We start from the raw sequence: 18485 nt of genomic DNA on the forward strand, positions 1-18485 counted from the left end.
TGTCTGTATCTGTGTGTGACAATAAAAACAAGCAATCTCCAGGTAGCAGAGCGGGATCAATGGAAGCGCTGAGACCAGATAAGAAGTTAAAAGGATTTATTTCCCATAATGCAACGCGTTTCACAGTCACCCGCTTCCTCAGGCCTGTTCCATTGTTGTACTTGGTTGGAGTACAACTTCATGTGGTAAGCGCAATTCACACTTAGCATTACCAACTCACCTTTGGTGTTACACTACGGAGCGCATCCGTTTGTGCTTTTTTTTTATTTCTGTATCTGTGTGTGACAGTTTTCTCACAATTCTTCTGAGATTTTCATCCCAATATTTATTTTTAACAGCATACAAAATGACTGTTGTCAAAACCTGTAAAGAGGAAGAGTGGTGCAGTTGCCCAAATAAATCAGATTGCATTTTTTTTAAAAGACCTCTGAAAAATGAAGCAATCAGATTAGTTGCAATGAGCAACTGCACCACTCTTTCTCTACACAGGTTTTAATATATCTTCTCCAAGGGGTCTAATATTTGTGCTCCCTACTGCCTGCGTATAGTAAAATAATTTTTCGTGTTGTGCACTTTCTCTGCGCTTCCATTGTTCATTATGCTTTTTTAACTTCACAATATTCTGTGGGGAAAGCACTTGGACTGAATAATCTAATTTGTGTTATCTGAAATGAGACTAGCCTGTTTTTTTTACTAGTCAGTGTAGTTTCTCAGAATTGCCTTCTGGGTTGTACAATATACATTATACAAGGTCTATATAAATTCCTCCTTTGTTTATATTATAGCATTTTGTTGAATAGTGTCAAAAAATATCAGCACACACACAAAAAAAAAATTACTGGTGCCCTAAATTATTTAAAGGGGTTGTCCAGTGGAATTTGTATCGTTTTATTGTCCCCAGGCTGCATACAAAAAAATAACAAAAAACACTTTAACTCACTTTATCCCACTCCCTTGTAGCTCTGAGATCAGGGTGCCTCAACTCCGGCTGATCCCTGCTGACAGTCTGATTCACCAGAGACAGCCGAAGCTGTAGATGTCACAGCGCCGCTCCGCCAATCACTGGCCGCAGCAGTGGTGTCCCGCCTCAGGCTGTGATCAGTGAGCAGAACTGTCAGTTACCCTGGCTGCAGATGCTATGCTCTGCAGCTCAGGGGAAAGCTATGTCGCCGGCCGTGGATGGGGCGCCGTGATACAGGAAGTGATGTAAGGTAAGTTGAAGAGGTTGTCCAGGAAAAGAAACACAGAGGTAATTTTTTTCCAAAACCGCTCCCTCTGTATTCCTGGATGACCCCATTAACCCCTTAAGGACCCTTGACGTACGCGTACGTCATGACACCCTGGTACTTAAGGACCCATGACGTACGCGTACATCATGGAGAATTCCGGTCCCCACCGCGCAACGGGCGGGGATCGGACCGGGATGCCTGCTGAAATCATTCAGCAGGCATCCCGTGCAAACGCCCAGGGGGGTCATCAGACCCCACCATGTCGGCGATCGCGGCAAATCGCAAGTGAATTCACACTTGCGATTTGTGCGATTCCGGGTCATTACGGGTCTATAGTGACCGGGTGACCCGGAATATAAGGGGGATCGCAGTTGTCTAAGACACCCACGATCCCCCTAAAGGCATAGGAGTGAGGTGGCACGGGTGCCAGCCCTCCTGTCCCTGCTATTGGTGGTCTAGACGCGACCACCAATAGCAGATTGGGGGCGGGGGGGTTAACTTTTGTTTTCCCCGTCCTGCCCACCCACAATAAGCGGGGCAGGACAGGGAAACGTAGGGGACCGGCGCCGAAGATCCACTTACCGATCCGGGCGGGCGACGGAGATCGGCGGGCGGCGATGACGTGCGGCTGGATCCAACGGAAGCCGGTGAGTTGCCTAGCAACATCTGGAGGGTACAGTTTGAGACCATTATACAGTGGTCTCTAACTGTAGCCCTCCAGATGTTGCAAAACTACAACTCCCAGCATGCCCAAACAACTGTTTGCTGTCAGGGAATGCTGGAATTTGTAGTTTTGCAACAGCTGGAGGACCACAGTTTGGAGATCACCTTTCAGTGTTCTCTAAAACTGTAGCCCTCGAGATGTTGCAAAACTGCAAATCCCAGCATTTCCAAACAGCAATCAGCTGTCTCGGCATGCTGGGAGTTGTAGTTGTGTACCTCCAGCTATTGCATAACTACATCTCCCAGCATGCCCTTCGGCAATCAGTACATGCTGGGAGTTGTAGTTTTGCAACAGCTGGAGGCAGACTGGTTGGAAAATACTGAGTTAGGTAACAGAACCTAACTGAAGGTTTTCCAACCAGTGTGTCTCCAGCTGTTGCAAAAGTACAACTCCCATCATGCACGGTCTGTCAGTACATGCTGGGAGTTGTAGTTTTGAAACAGCTGGAGGTTTGACCCCCCCCCCCCCCCCATGTGAATGTACAGGGTACATTCACACAGGCAGGCTTACAGTAAGTTTCCTGCTTCAAGTTTGGGCTGAAGCAAATTTTTCACCGCAGCGCAAACTCCTAGCGGGAAACTCACTGTAACACGCCAGTGCGAATGTACCCTAAAAACACTACACTACACTAACACATAATACAGGGTAAAACACAACATTTACACCCCCTTACACTGTCCCCCCCAATAAAAATGAAAAACTTATTGTATGTCAGTGTTTCCAAAACGGAGCCTCCAGCTGTTGCAAAACAACAACTCCCCGCATTTCTGGAAAGCCACTGACTGTCCAGGCATGCTGGGAATTTAGCAACAGCTGGAGGCACCCTGTTTGGGAATCACTGGCGTAGAATACCCCTATGTCCACCCCTATGCAATCCCTAATTTAGTCCTCAAATGCGCATGGAGCTCTCTCACTTCGGAGCCCTGTCGTATTTCAAGGAAACAGTTTAGGGCCACATATGGGGTATCTCCGTACTCGGGAGAAATTGCACTACAAATTTTGGGAGGCTTTTTCTCCTTTTACCCCTTATGAAAAGGAAAAGTTGGGGTCTACACCAGCTTGTTAGTGTAAAAAAATAAAAATAAATTTACACTAACATGCTGGTGTTGCCCCATACTTTTTATTTTCACAAGCGTTAAAAGGAAAAAAAGACCCCCAAAATTTGCAACGCAATTTCTCCTGAGTACAGAAATACCCCATATGTGGGCGTAAAATGCTCTGTGGGCGCACAACAAGGCTCAGGAGTGAGAGCACACCATGTACATTTAGGCCTAAATTGGTGATTTGCACAGGGGTGGCCGATTTTACAGCGGTTCTTACATAAACGCAAAAAAATAAATACCCATATGTGACCCCATTTTGGAAACTACACCCCTCACGTAATGTAATAAGGGGTACAGTGAGCATTTACGCCCCACAGGGGTCTGACAGATTTTTGGAACAGTGGTCCGTGAAAATGAAAAATACAATTTTTCATTTGCACAGCCCACTGTTCCAAAGATCTGTCAAACGCCAGTGGAGTGTAAATACTCACTGCACCCCTTATTAAATTCTGTGAGGGGTGTAGTTTCCAAAATAGGGTCACATGTGGGGGGGTCCACTGTTCTGGCACCACAGCGGGCTTTGTAAACGCACATGGTCCCTGACTTCCATTCCAAACACTTTTTTTCCCAAAAGCTCAATGGCGCTCCTTCTCTTCTGAGCATTGTAGTGCGCCAGCAGAGCACTTGACGTCCACACATGGGGTATTTCCATACTCAGAAGAGATGGTGTTTAAAATTTTGGGGGGCATTTTTTTCCTATTACCCCTTGTAAAAAAATGTAAATTTGAGGGAAAACTAGCATTTTAGTTAAAAAAAAATAATAATCATTTTCACATCCAACTTTAACGAAAAGTCGTCAAACACCTGTGGGTCGTTAAGGCTCACTGGACCCCTTGTTACATGCCTTGAGGGGTGTAGTTTCCAAAATAATATGCCATGTGTTTTTTTTTTTTTGCTCTTCTGGCACCATAGGGGCTTCCGAAATGTGACATGCCTCCTAAAAACCATTTCAGAAAAACTCACTCTCCAAAATCTCACTGTCGTTCCTTCCCTTTTGAGCCCTCTACTGCGCCCGCCGAACACTTGACATACACATATGAGGTATTTTCTTACTCGAGAGAAATTGGGTTACACATTTTAGGAAGATTTCTCTCCTTTTACCCCTTGTAAAAATTCAATAACTGGGTCTACAAGAACATGCGAGTGTAAAAAATGAAGATTTTGAATTTTCTCCTTCAATTTGCTGCTATTCCTGTGAAACTGTGAAACTGTTAACAAACCTTTTGAATGTCATTTTGAATACTTTGAGGGGTGCAGTTGTTATAATGGGGTCATTTGTGGGGTATTTCTAATAAGAAGGCCCTTCAAATCCACTTCAAAACAGAACTGGTCCCTGAAAAATTTTGATTTTGAAAATTTTGTGAAAAATTGGAAAATTGCTGCTATACTTTGAAGCCCTCTGATGTCTTCCAAAAGTAAAAAAAAAATGTCAACTTTATGATGGAAACATAAAGTAAACATATTGTATATGTGAATCAATATATAATTTATTTGGAATATTCATTTTCCTTATAAGCAGAGAGCTTCAAAGTAAAAAAAAATGCTACATTTGAAATTTTTTCATCAAATTTTGGAATTTTTCACCAAGAAATGATGCAAGTATCGACAAAATTTTACCATTAACTTAAATTTGAATATGTCACGAAAAAACCATCTCGGAATCAGAATGAAAGGTAAAAGCATCCCAGAGTTATTAATGTTTAAAGTGACAGTGGTCAGATGTGCAAAAAATGGCCGTGTCCTACAGTGAAAATTGGCTGGGTCCTTAAGGGGTTAAAGTGTTTTGTAGGCAAGCTGAGGACAGGACCCGTTTGTCCTGACAGCTTCATGCTATACATGCTTGTCTGTCTCAACTGTGGGAAAGTCCATTTTAAGAGTCAGACACATAACAAAAGTGAACTTAATACATCATAACTAAAGAGATAGATGTATAGTAGATATAGGAGGCACTCACCACCAGATTTCGTGTTAAAAAGTTAGCTTCTTTATTTCAGAATATGCAGCAGTAGACAGGACATGTGTGGACGCAGCACACTAAACACAGGTAACAGCTATTTCACGTCGCCTCTGGGTGCTTCATCAGGACCACACGTCCTGTCTGCTGCTGCATATTCTGAAATAAAGAAGCAAACTTTTTAACACGAAATCCGGTGGTGAGTGCCTCCTATACCTACTAAACATATTTCAATATGAACTTTACCTAAATCATTGAGCACCCGGAACTGAGTTGTGTATGGGGTTCACTTTTATTACACCAGCTACTACCTGCCTATGAACTATGTGATAAAGCTATACCTGTGCTGAAGCTGTGCCGGCATTTCCCTTCTTCTATTTGCGACTAAAGAGATAGATATGGCTGCAGGGTGTGTTTTACAGTACATACATGTCCTACACTGAAAGACTAAGGGCCTACTAAATCGTCCAAAGCAGGCTGTAGATGAGTATCGATCTCGTAGGTTGGTGCCTGTTTACAGAGCTGATCACTAGATTGTTTGTGTGGCTATTTCTGCAGTCACTTTTTGGCCACACATCCCCTATTACATGGAGAGATGTGTGGCCAACAAACGATTTTTTGACAGGTCAAAAGGACCTGATCAGCTGATGAATGAGCTCACAAGTTGATTGATGGCCCCATTAGAAAATTAGGTGTCAGCCTGTTTAGCCAACTATCATCCTCTGTAATGGGCCCCTAAGAGAATGGATGTGCACAGACATTGCCATAGGAAACAGCAGCAGTACTTATTGGATATGGTAAGTAAAATGATCTTAAAATATTTAAGGTTCTGATGTCAAGAACTATTGATTTTAGTATGATTGTTACGAACACTTCTATTCATAGGACAAGTCATTAAAGGAGTATTCCAAGCAAAAACTTTTTTTTATATATCAACTAGCTCCAGAAAGTTGAACAGATTTGTAAATTACTTCTATTAAAAAATCTTAATCCTTCCAATAGTTATTAGCTTCTGAAGTTTTCTGTCTAACTGCTCAATGATGATGTCACGTCACGGGAGCTGTGCATGATGGGAGAATATCCCTTGCATGATGGGAGAATATCCCCATAGGAGCTGGACAGCTCCCGGGACGCGAGTCATCAGAAAGCAGTTAGACAGAAAACAGCAACTCAACTTCAGAAGCTAATAACTATTGGAAGGATTAAGATTTTTTTGAATAGAAGTAATTTACAAATCTGTTTAACTTTCCGGAGCCAGTTGATATATAAAAAAAAGTTTTTGCCTGGAATACCCCTTTAAATGTGTCTAGTAATAGTCTCATAGTTTGTGCTACATGTAGCCAAACAAGTAATATACAGAGCTGTATTATGGTTTTCAGCTGCTTTAGGTGGAGTCTGTAGAAAGATCGATTCCCAGAAGACACTGACTGATCCAGATGCTGTGTGGACCCCACTAGGAAGAGGGTGCTGTGTCTGATCTTGAAGTGGTAAAGTAAAGTGGGTATCAGGGAGTACGGGACTGGCCGCCGCCCCCTGGTAAAGTGCAGCCCTAGGCCTGGGCCTTGTTAGTCTAGTGAAAGATACGCCACTGGTTATATACTTTACATATCCACATATACTTTACATATCCACAAGTGAAATAACCAGTTAGAAATGTATTTAATGTTTGGTTTTACAGTTTTTTTTTTCTACTACAGCTATAGCAAATGATCTAAGTTTAATATGTCCAGGCATCAAATGTAACACACTAGTGACTGACATGTAATTACAGGGAGCTGGAGCCAGGCATGAGCTGTAGGAAATCATTCATCTGTCTAATTTTATACCCCTATGAAGGAATCTATTCTATTCCGAACTCTCCAAGACATACGCCAACTACCCTTCATTTACTGGAGATGACATGCGATAATGAAAATGCAGTGTGCAAACATGCAAAACATAATGCCGACAACTGAAGGATGAGAGCTGGCCAAATGGATGTTTCTTCATCTTCACAAGTGACCAATCTATGCCGCTTATTCCCTGGACAGGTTTTAAAAGCACAGCGCTGACCTTCTCCATTGCAAGAGATAAATGGGCTGGCATAAAAATGAATTAAGTTTCACAGTCAATACGAACCATCATTATTCAAGAAATCTCAGTCTCTTATTCTCTCAAGCATCGCATGTCTGGTCTAGTCTTTCAGAGGCTATAACATTACCCTCATCACCTCGCTCAGCTCTGTTTACCACCCTATTACTTGGATATTGATTGTTTTCAATGACTTTGTAATCGAGAGACTAAACGGCATCAAATGAGAAAATAACAGCAAAGTGGAATGGAAAAAACAAGGGTAGTAAAGAAACATTAAGGATGGCGAGCCTGAGGGTCAGGATTGAAACTTACCCATGCATTGACTAAAGTAATTTTCCGCCCAATAAGCAAGCACATGCTAATCTTGGTTCTGTAGCAAAACAGGACGTACCAATAAAACTAAACAGAAGAATCCAAAGAGTAAGCTGATATTTGTAAATGTGACCACGGTAAATAAACCAATGGCATGGTCTGAGACCTCATCAAGAGTGCTGTTCCATACCCTATCATAACTGTCTGTTTTTGGGAAGAGCATCACTCTATATGGGGTGGTTATGCCAAAGAGGTTTGACAACGCGTGTTGTAAAAAGTTTTTGTATTTTTGGCCTAAATGGATTTTGTCCTGATGCCCATAAACATGAAGGAGGTCTCAACTGACATCATTCCTGATCATACGACCCATAAATGAGGCACATGAGGGGAAATTCTTTTAAAAACAGGGAGGACCACATTCAAAAGGATATACAGTTGTCCCTCAAGTTACAATATTAATTGGTTCTGGGGCGACCATTGTATGCTGAAATCATTGGATGTTGAGACCAGAACTCTATGGAAACCTGGTAATTGGTTCTTAAGGCACCAAAATGTCATCCAAAAATAGGAAAAAGTGAGAATTAAAGAAAAATAAGTAAATACCTAATATAGATAAAGCAAGTACTTACATATAAAAGTAAGAAAGATCTGCAGGAAGCTGTAAATCCCTATGTCAGTGTTTCCCAAGCAGGGAGCCTCCAGCTGTTGCAAAACTACAACTCCCAGCATGCCCGGACAGCCAAAGGCTGTCCGGGCATTCTGGGAGTTGTAGTTTTGCAACCGCTGGGGGCACCCTGCTTGGGAAACACTGGTCTATGTAGAGGACAGGAGCTTCTTCGGGGTCCTGTACAGTACACACAATTTCCTAAAAAAAAGTTACGTGGAGTCACCCTCACCTGGTGTCCACCTGATACAGGTAAAGTGTACAGAACATTTAAAACCTGCTGTACTGTAGAGGGTGCTACCAGACATCAGTCAGTGCATACGCTTCAGTAATACAGGTGTTTTACCAGTGAAATATCCATTCTGATTGGACGGTTCTTCCAGCCATTGACACGTTTCACAGATCTGGACTGTCTGTAACATTGTATGTTGAGTCTGGTTTCAACTTACAATGGTCCAGAAAAGACCATTGTATGTTGAAACTATTGTATGTTGAGGCCATTGTAAGTTGAGCGATCACTGTATATAAAAACATATGTATGTTGGAAATCATAATGAGGAATATTATAGCCCCTCATACATGGCCTGAATTTGGCCCACACCGCAGATCAGGCTGAGAGATTGACCCCTGTAAGGCGGGCTTTCTAAATGTAGAAATGGCTAATTATTAACCATAGACAGGTCTGGAAATTCTCTGACAAAACGGCTGATGCGGCTGCATTTATTTGTGCTGTTTTTTACAGCTTTGTAGTAGATTTCTATCTCCGTGTTTGATTTATTGGATGCTGGCCAAGTCATACATTTGCATTCGAGAGTCTGCGGTTTTTATGTTCTAAGCAATCAGCTTTGAACTTTATGGCAGCGAGCCAGTCCACCAAGGCTCCATCGGATACCTGATGCTGGAGTCTGTACCTGCCTAACCTGCTGTGACTTGGGCTCATTAGAATTACCTCAGCTCTTCTCACATTAGATCCCGAGACGATATATATCCAGTGATTACAGCGGCTGGGTTGTGACTAGGTCACACGCATTTTGAGCACATAAAGCTGCTTGCGTCCTTGACTTGTGATGAGATTTTTTTTTTTTTCGAGCAGTGGGTTTGGGAATGTTTGCTTAGGAATACAACGTGTGATTAAAGTGTTTGGTTTTCTTTATTTCCCATCAAGCATTTCATTTTCCTGGTTATTATTATTCCTCACCCTGAGAGCCAATAGGTTTGTTAACGGAAAACAAATACAATAGCTGCAGAAGCAAAGAGCCTAACACATTATGCTAACCCTCCATAGGGGAATGCATTAGAGTACTGCCTATATATTTTAGAACGAATACAAATTTATAGAGTCAGACTCCCTGCAAGCTACCAACAGTTTGTTTTATTGTTTTATTTTTAGAGCCACGCTGTGACATTTTTCCTTGAACTGTACAACTTCAAAAAATTTCTGCTATAATTGCAAGTTAAATGCATTTTTTATCCTTGCAAGGAAAAATAGAGACAGGATATGACTTTATTAGTTGTGTAGCAATATGCCGATTTGTGTTAAAAAATATATCAATGCATGGTGCAGTACGTTCCCAATCTGGTGCTGGTCAGGGATCCTCATTCCACCCAAAAACACATATTCCAAGAAGGCAGTGTAAAATACCTGGGATCATCAGGAGCAAAACGTACAGAAGACCATTATTTTGTTATAGCAATATATGTGCTTGGAAATTCTATATTTATTTAAGTGTAATTAAAAGCCACATACCGTATTTTTTTGCCGTATAAGACGCACTTTTTCTTCCCCAAAACTGGGGGGAAAAAGTTGGTGCATCTTATACGGCGAATACACATTAAAACTGGCGGTCCCTGCGGCCATCAATGGCCGGGACCCGCGGCTAATACAGGACATCACTGATCGCGGTGATGCCCTGTATTAACTCTTCAGACGCGGCAATCAAAGCTGACCACCGCGTCTGAAGGGAAAGTGACACTGACCCGGCTGCTCAGTCGGGCTGTTCGGGACCGCAGCGGTCAAATCACGGCGTCCCGAAAAGCTTACAGGACACCGGGAGGGACCTTATCTGCCTCCTCGGTGTCTGCTCCGTGCCGGGATCCCCTGCATGACCCGCACTCTCCTTCGTCGTCATCACATCGTCGCGCACGCTGTCCCGTCATTCAATAGGAGTGCCGTGCGTAGCGACGTGATGGCGGCTACGGAGAGCGAGGATAACTGGCAGCAGAGACGTTCCGGAGCGACGGGGACACCCCGGGGACGTGATGACAGCGATGGAGGGCGACATCCAGGGCAGCGGTGACGGGTCCGGAGTGGCGGGGACACGTGAGTAATACCTCCTATACCAGTGGTCTTCAACCTGCGCACCTCCAGATGTTGCAAAACTACAACTCCCAGCATGCCCGGACAGCCAATGGCTGTCCGGGCATGCTGGGAGTTGTAGCTTTGCAACATCTGAAGGTCCGCAGGTTGAAGATCACTGTCCTATACTTTACATTGTATTTGGTTCAGAATCTATATTTTCTAGATATTTATGCTTTAAAATTGGGTGCGTCTTATATGGCGGAGCATCTTATATGACGAAAAATATGGTATATAAAAGGACACAAACACCCCTTTCTCAGATGTGTAATAGCCTGTGGTTTGTAGAATATGATTTTGAATTACCAGTAACCAATAACAACAAATACAACTACATGCCATGCCACTGATCATGATCGGTGAGAGTAACCATTATGGTCAAACAGATGTTGGGGCCCATTGCTGTACTTTGCATTCTAGTGGCTTGTGTAGTTTATCTCACACAGAAAAACAAGGGGAAATACACAGGACTCTAGTACACACCTACGTCACAGTGCTCAGGGAATTTTTTGACTTTTCTTGTACCTCCTTCCTAGAGGGAAATCTCCCAACATACATGCTAAATGTGTCCATAGAGGACCGTTAATCAGAGTTTTGGTCTTAGTATGGCTGGTATACATATATATATATATATATATATATATATATATATATATATATATATATATTTATTTATTTTATTTCTTTTTTTTACATGGAAGCCATGTAATGGCATGCATCAAAAGCATCCATCATACAAAGATGTGAGATATGTAAATGAGCTTCTCCTAGGTCTATTAGGCACTGACAGGCCTAGAGCCCTTTGTTTTGTAGAAACACTTTGTAGAAATGACATAAACAGGAAGGGAATACAGTAACGTAGCAGCCGTGTTTTTGACAAAAAAAAATAAAAAATTGCTGGACACATACAGTGGGCAGCAATCATTAGCCAAAAATGTAATCAGTACCAAAAATGAAAGTGGTGCACAAAGCACAATAAGTTGTGTATGACACATACAAATTAGGGTATGTGCGCCAATTTTAAGGTATACAATCAGAGTTAAACATTTAAATAATGTGAAGGTAACTCTATTACCTCTATATGTATAAAAAAAAAAAAAAACTACATTATGAGTTTCAAGTGCACACAAAAACAATATAAAAAGGTGATAAAATGCCTAATTACATTCAATTAGCTTCACAGTCAGAATAAATGTACCTAGTAAAAATTTTGGATCATCTCCCTTTATTTAAGGCAACTCCATTCCATTCTTTAAACCATATCCTTTTATGGGAAACATGTGCCAAATTATGTAAAAAAACTAAAACTGGAATATGATTAATTACGTGATGTAAAGTCTTTTCATTTGCGAGGCAAAACCCACTTTTGCTTTAATGTCAAGTTTGCATGGAATGTTCGAATTTTTTGGCACAATATCTTCTATTTATTGGTTAGGAATTATGCTCTCAATAAATATGTAGAGTTTTCAAGATGCAGAGATTAACTTTAAAGGGGTACTCCGCCTCTAGACATCTTATCCCCTATCCAAAGGATAGGGGATAATATGTCAGATCGCCGTGGTGCCGCTGCTGGGGAGCCCTGGGATCCCCGCTGCGGCACCGCGCTATCATTACAGCACAGAGCGAGTCCGCTCTGTGCGTAATAACGGGCGATACAGGGGACGGAGCCGCGTGACATCATGGCTCTGCCCCTCGTGACATCACGGCCCGTCCCCTTAATGCAAGTCTATGGCAGGGGGCGTGACGACCGCCGCGTCCCCTCCCATAGTCTTGTCTTGAAAGGGGCGGGCCGTGATGTCACGAGGGGCGGAGCCGTGATGTAACAATACTCCGACCCCTGTATTGCGCGTCATTACGTGCAGAGCAAACTCGCTCTGTGCTATAATGATAGCGCAGTGCCGCAGCAAGGATCCCCTATCTGACATCTTATCCCCTATCCTTTGGATAGGGGATAAGATGTCTAGGGCTGGAGTACCCCTTTAAGTGAATGGGCAGGTCCTGCTCTCAGCTTTCATCTTGGAAGCAAGCAGAAGACAGGGGCAGCGGAGTACCGGAAACAGATGAATCAGGAGCTGCATGAGAACCGGGGTAGGAAAGTATAATTTCCTTCTTTTTCTTCAGTCCCAGCAATACATGAACTTTATATAATCATAAACTTAATTTAAACATTTTATTATTGTAATTTTAAAATGCTAGAATACCCCTTTAATCCATTCAAACCCTCCAACTATCAATGGAAATGAAAAAATACACGTACAGGATCTGCTGCATATTCTCTGCAGCTGATTTTGCTACAAATTAAAGTTAATGGGTAGCAAAATCAGCTGCAGAAAATGTGCAGCAAATTGTGTATGAGTGAACGTACCCTCAGAAAATATTGTAGTGATATGTTCAACATAATAAGAAATGAAGTATTTTGATATTAAGACTTTCTAAATCCTTTTTAATATAGAAAACCTGAAGAATAGGAATTCTTACATATTCATATTGAATCATTTGTGTTATTTTGAAAGTATTTATCCTCCTTTTCTAAAGCTTTTTGTGCAAAGAAAATTCTGTATTTTATTCTGCTATTTAAGATACAGTATACACTATGCAGCTCTGACTATTCTAAATGACAATCGGCTCCGTCTGACCCTTTTCTACCCCAAATCTTCAATTACTTCTACTTTGCAAATGCTTCTAAAAGCACTCTCTAAAATGTAGTAAACCCTACGCACAAATGGGAAACAATGTGACATAAAAAATGGTCTTGCATCCTCTTGTTGTTTCACAGGTGACATATCAGTGCAGGGTGAACTATAACCTCTAGTCCCATGGTAGTTTGTCAGGGGATTCACAAAGAAAATCAATTAGATAGAAGATGAGAAGAAATGCTATTACAGAGACTGTCTTAGAAAGCAGCTCCCAGTAAGTCTGCTGTGCCAAGAAATAACAGAGACTATGTTGGCAATAACCAAGTTAGACCTACAGATTATACATTCATCAATGTTTTTATGATAACTTGTGTGCTTCTTAAACATTATAGTAAAAGTGTCATCCCCATAAATGTAAATTTTAATGTATTCATGAAATAATCAGATCGTAATGCACAGCCATAAAATATAGCCATACAGAGCATAAAAAAAGGACTAGGATAATTACCTAAGATGGAGAAACACATAGCTACACATGTGGCAGCGCCTTTTTTGAGCACAGGCTTGTTAGTGCAGCCTGCCAGTGCGCCAATTTCCTCACCCAAGTAAATTACTCTGACTAGGTGCAAGATGCAAGCTATGATGGTGAGGTGAGATGCGCTGCACACAAGACAGGTTCTGGGTCTCTTCATCCAATCACTGCAGGCTGCAGCTTGCCCCCTTTGCACAGGGTCTGTTGGACGCCCTGGAACATGAACTCAGAGACTCAGTGCCCAGGAGCTGCCTATCGTACCATTCGGTGCTTTATGGTCTGTTCCCTGGGACCCACGACGTGGAGGCCATCCAGGAGGCCTGGCGCCTTATGAACTGTTTTAAGGACGCAGTGTGGCTTGCCAGGAACCGCCTCGTGATCAACAGGGAGAACATGTCCATCCGGGACTGCCGCAGGTTCATTCGGAGCCTGCTTATAGACTATTCCATCTTGGACAGCCAGGCAGTCGATGAGGAAGAAGAGGAGTGAAGACCCCTCTACTTCCCCATGTCTCCTTGAAGATACAGCCCAGTAGTTTGGCCCTGTGATCCGCCCCCTCCCCACCCCCACATAGTCGCCCATACCCCCCACGCCCCTGCCCCACAGCCCACGCCCCTACCCCGATCACAGATTGTATTGTTTTGTTATTCGATATCTTGTGCTTTTCTCTTACAGGATTGAGCGGAGTGTTAGAGTAGCATGCTGTGCGATATATAGCTTAGGGAACCTTTGCTGTGTATTGTACTATCACGCTTTGTGTGATTGTAATTTATTGTATGACTTGTAATGACTGAGCGGACAATAAAGCTCTTTCAATAAATCAATCACTGTAGGCTGCTCTGTAACCCCCCTACTCTCTATTTTCATACTGCAGTCTAATAGACAGGACAGGAGTGAGCACAGGGAAGGGCTAGTCCCAACCTCACTTCCTGGACTTTCTCCCAGCCTGTGCATCAGCTGGGACAAAGATAATGCTGCAGCTGGACAGGATTATGCTATTGGGAACCCTAGTGGTCTTTTTTAAGCCATGATTTCTATAAAAAAAAACATTTTTAATTAAGTATATTAGAAAAGTTAATGACCCTCATTTACTATTGTAAACCCGACATGTTATAATCGGGTTGTGCACCAGATTGTGCGGCAGAATTTGCGCCAGAATAAAAAAAAAGAACTTAGACTAACTCTCCATTTTGCTAAGAAAACCTCAAAAAGGTGTGTGGCCGCCGGGAAAAGGGGGTGTGGTCTCATAAAAGGGGTGTGTTCCTGGCATTTTCACAAAAACCCAACATAAAATGTGGTGGATTTGAGCTGAGGAAAACCAGACAGATCAGAGCATGTGTAAAAAAGCAAAGTTTAGGGAAAGTGGAAAATGTAGGGAAACCTTAGTAAATACCGTGGGGAAAAAATTGTAGGGAATTAAAACCCACAAAGAAACCTTCACTCCAGTCTTAGTAAATGAGGGCCACTGTTTTTCCAAGATTAGCAACATATAAAAAGTAATCTGACAGTGCCCTTTTAAAGGGGTACTCCACTGGCAAACTTTAAAAAAATTTTTATAATCAACTGATGCCAGAAATTTAAACAGATTTGTAAATTACTTCTATTTAAAAATCTTAACCCTTCAAGTACTTATCAGCGGTTGTGTGCTCCACAGGAAGTTATTTTCTTTTTTAATTTCCATTCTGTCCGACCACAGTGCTCTCTGCTGACACCTCTGTCCATGTCAGGAACTGTCCAGAGCAGGATAGGTTTGCCATGAGGATTTGCTCCTACTCTGGACAGTTCCTGACATGGACAGAGGAGTCAGCAGAGAGCACTGTGGTCAGACAGAAAGGAAATTCAAAATGAAAAGAACTTCCTTTGGAGCATTCAGCTGCTGATAAGTACTGGAAGGATTAAGATTTTTAAATCGAAGTAATTTACAAATCTGTTTGAATATTTGGCACCAGTTGATTAAAACAAAATGTTTTTGAGTGGAGTACCCCTTTAAAGTCTCCAGGTTGGGTGTGGTTCTGCAGCTCAGGTCCACTGAAGCAAATGGAGCCTGGGGACAGACCTGGCACTGTTTTTGAAAGAAATAGTTTTTCTATTCCTGGATAACACCTTTAAATGTGCCATGTAATATACTCCTAAAGTGAATAGGGGAGGGTCATTTTATTAGGGAAAAGGCAAAAAAATAAAGCCAACCATAGAAATACCTGATTGCTACATCCTCTAACTGCTCCAAAATGCACACCCCTTCTCTAGAACCTATCCCTCTACCTGCCCTGTGGATACTGATCGCATTGAGGTTTATAACTTACATAGAAAGAGAAAAGAAAGCAGTGAAAGTGTTTTTGGAGAAATTACTCTCCATTTCTATCTTTTTTAATTGAAGAGAGACATGTAAGCTAGTTATTTAGATATATGTTACCGGCCATCTGGTGGCTAATATTACAGTTTTTTGCTGAACAGTTAAGAAATTCTTGAGATTGTCTTGGATGGAGCAGTCGGAGGAACTTAAGATGCTGAGTCGAGTAGAAGAGGGCATTTAAGGTTAAAGCAAGAGACAGCTGGGGTCATCAGAGGGCATACAGTGATACACATACAAAATGATCCCTCTTAGCACAGCACAGGCCTGAGGCATTCTTAGCTTTGAATATATGTATAAAGTATTTGGCATGCTTAATATTCTTGTCATATTCTATCGTTACACACTGATCAACCTATAGGATATTGCTTAGACCATTATGATTTATAATGCCTGAATATAATACTGGGCAGATTTCATGTAACTGCGATTAACATTATACACTGATGACCTGAGGCAGTTGCTGCGACAATACATATGAATAACATTTCACAGAATTTTCGTGTTATATATGGTAAGCTCTGTATTTTATGAAATAATACTATGATACGGCTACAGCTAATGTATTCTACTGTTGGTTTACTATTTTGAATCTGATAATGAAGTTGAATATGAGAAGATATAATTATAAAACTGTCACATTTACAAACACAAGGATGTCACCTGTAAAACAAGAGGACGCAAGACCATTTCAGGTCACTGGATAGAACTAAACCTCAATGAATAACCCTTAGTTTAATGGCTGGATTTTCCTGCTCTACCATCTCCTCTAATGTTTGCAGATTTAATGTTTTTACTTTATTTCTAAGGGCAGTCAACAGTATATTAACAGCATTTATAAAACAAAAACAAAAAACAAAATGTTGTGTGGTTTTGTTTGTGCATAAATGTAACTAATGAAATAAAGTCTAAACACCACAGGAAGCCAAAAAATTAACCCTGCTGAAAAACTCTTTCAAGCTAATTCATACATAGTAATTATTTCTGTATGCAACAAATACCCGATCATCACAGAGCAATCACCACAAACATTACAACAATCAGCAAAAGCAGAAAGACCACTGATGGCTGAAGTGAATAATATGGAGAATCTCATGACACTGGTGCTGAAAGCAGGAGAAATGAGCATGTAGTAGGATCTCACTGACTAAGGGCACAATTGTGATGGCTATATGATCGGGCCGGGGCATCTTTAGAACAGCAGCTGCTCTCTCTATGAAACTTTGGGTCATACATGTAGGTATTACTGTACCTTGGAAAGAGACATAGGAAAAGCAGTTCCCTTATGCCACCTTTTGGAGGAAGCGTTCCCTTCTGTTCAGTGACACTAATAAAAAGCCTTAGGACATGACTGGAACTGTAAACCAAGCCAGACAACACTCCAGAAAGAGGGTATACCGATCAGTAGACCGCGGTCTCAGAGTTATTGCCCCTTATCAGTATAGAGCAGGTTGATGGCTGAATACAGAGTGAACTTTCCCTGTGGGGATCTTAGGGACACGGGGGGAGATTTATCAAAACCTATGCAAAGGTAAAGTTGACCAGTTGCCCCTACCAACCAATCATTTTTGAACAGGCCTCTGAAGAATAAAATAGGAAATCTGATTGATTGTTATAGGCAACTGGTCACAGGTTGTGATAAATCTCCCTTACTGTTTCTACTTGAGGAGAGGTATAGGCTATACATGTGGAGAAGTACAGGCTATACATGCTCCACTGAGAATTCTGGGAAGAAGGATATGCAAATCAGCTCTTTGATGCCAGCTTTTAGAGGAAGATTTCCCTTTCCAAAAAGAAGATTCTGACTACAATAATAAGAAGCCTTAAGATATGACTAGGAATGTAAGCTAAGCCAGACAACTCTCCAGAAAGAGATGATCTCCAAAAGAAAAAACATTACCCCTTTGGTCACATTAGTGTACCTTGACATATAGCAGCTACCTAAACATTGTTTCAGAGCAGGTAGACATTACAGCAGTGCCCTTTTCAGTAGGATAATGCTGTAACAATGTAACACTCTGTCATGTTCAACAAACTATTTCGGAACAATGTTTAAAGTGTTGACCCTCCAGATTCTCTAAAAGTCAATACAATTGAGGATCTGTGGGATGTGCTTCAAATACAAGTCTGATCAGGAAAGCCGCACTACACAACTTACAGGACAAAAGATCTGCTGCTAACATCTGGATGCTAGATATGAAAAGACACCGTCAGAGATCTAGTGAAGTCTATGCCTGGGCAAGTCAGAATGGTTTCAGCAGCATGAAGGTAACCTACACGATTGCTTTAAATGCTTGATGTACACTGACGATCACTATTTAGGAAGACCAGCAGGCATATTGGGGCAGTCAGTAACCATAAGCTGAACCACTGTCTGCTCAGCATACTGGCACTAAGTGAATCGACTTATTTAAAAACGAGGTGTAAGTTAACTTCGTTTTCATCTGGTTTAGAACTGTTAATATTTCTTTCGGTATCATCCATGTAACAAAGACGAAGATCCAACTGGAGAAGAGATTCAAATCAATAGCATGGACATAGGCTTAGAAATG

General features: G+C 41.7%; 1 protein-coding gene and 1 long non-coding RNA gene across 2 annotated transcripts in view; one reads left to right on the forward strand and one right to left on the reverse strand.

The window, feature by feature from the left end:
• The window catches only part of NAV3 (neuron navigator 3), a 642886-nt gene that overhangs the window by 510493 nt on the left and 113908 nt on the right, over positions 1-18485 (reverse strand). The window lies entirely within an intron of this gene.
• Positions 1056-7551, forward strand: LOC130369180 (uncharacterized). Its single transcript, XR_008892691.1, has 3 exons — positions 1056-1211; positions 6390-6507; positions 6847-7551. It is a non-coding gene; the product is annotated as an uncharacterized LOC130369180 (long non-coding RNA).

The sequence above is a fragment of the Hyla sarda genome, chromosome 4, assembly GCF_029499605.1.
Source record: "Hyla sarda isolate aHylSar1 chromosome 4, aHylSar1.hap1, whole genome shotgun sequence".
NCBI lineage: Eukaryota > Metazoa > Chordata > Amphibia > Anura > Hylidae > Hyla > Hyla sarda.